Source organism: Strix uralensis, chromosome 14 (genome assembly GCF_047716275.1).
Source record: "Strix uralensis isolate ZFMK-TIS-50842 chromosome 14, bStrUra1, whole genome shotgun sequence".
Lineage (NCBI taxonomy): Eukaryota > Metazoa > Chordata > Aves > Strigiformes > Strigidae > Strix > Strix uralensis.
Genome location: NC_133985.1, coordinates 14034235 through 14035003, shown reverse-complemented (window position 1 = coordinate 14035003; position 769 = coordinate 14034235).

Below are 769 nucleotides of genomic sequence, written 5' to 3'. Positions count from 1 at the left end.
TGGCTGTCTCAAGGCCTGCGGTTTCTCCGAGCGAGGTGTGGCTGGCTGGGAAGGTCACGGTCAGCCCTCACCCTGCTCCCCTCTGGGGCCTGACTCAGCTCCTTCCAGCTTCCTGGGGAAAATCTTCACCTCGAATTTCTCCTCCTCTGCCTGTGTCAGCCTGGGCTGGACCCCTCATGTCACCTGGCTCGTCCCTCTCTTTGTAGCAGGCAGGACTGCTAACGGAGGTGGTAATTAATCTGGGGGGCAAAGAAGCTGCAGCAAGGGGAAATGGGTGTCGGACCCTGCAGGGGGTCCCTGCTGTGCCTTGGCCCCAAATCCAGTGCAGGGGACAAGAAGTCACAGGGCACGCGTGGGCCACGTGCACCAGCTCTGGGCGCGCTCCAGCGTAGAGCAGCCAAGCGTTCGCTCATGCGATGCAGCTGCCGTCCCGAAGGACGGGTGTGAGGCCGCGCCGGCACCTCCGGCTGGAACAGGCTCAGGGGCAGCGGGTGTGGGGAGAGCCGCTCCTCCCGCTCTGCTTTGGCAGCTGGAACGGTCATTAATAATTGCAGCTCTTACCATGGTGAGCAATCATAAGGAAAATTGTCTTGCTAATCTGCTGGAAGGTTCTGCTGGGGGCAGGAGCTGGCTGTGGGAAGCCAAATGCCTCCCAGCATCACCTAGAGCTGGCCTGCAGCTGCGGTGCCACATCTCCCCAGTGCCACAGCTCCCTGGTGCAAAACCCCATCAAAAACAGGGAGGGGAAAGTGGGAATGATGGAGGAAGG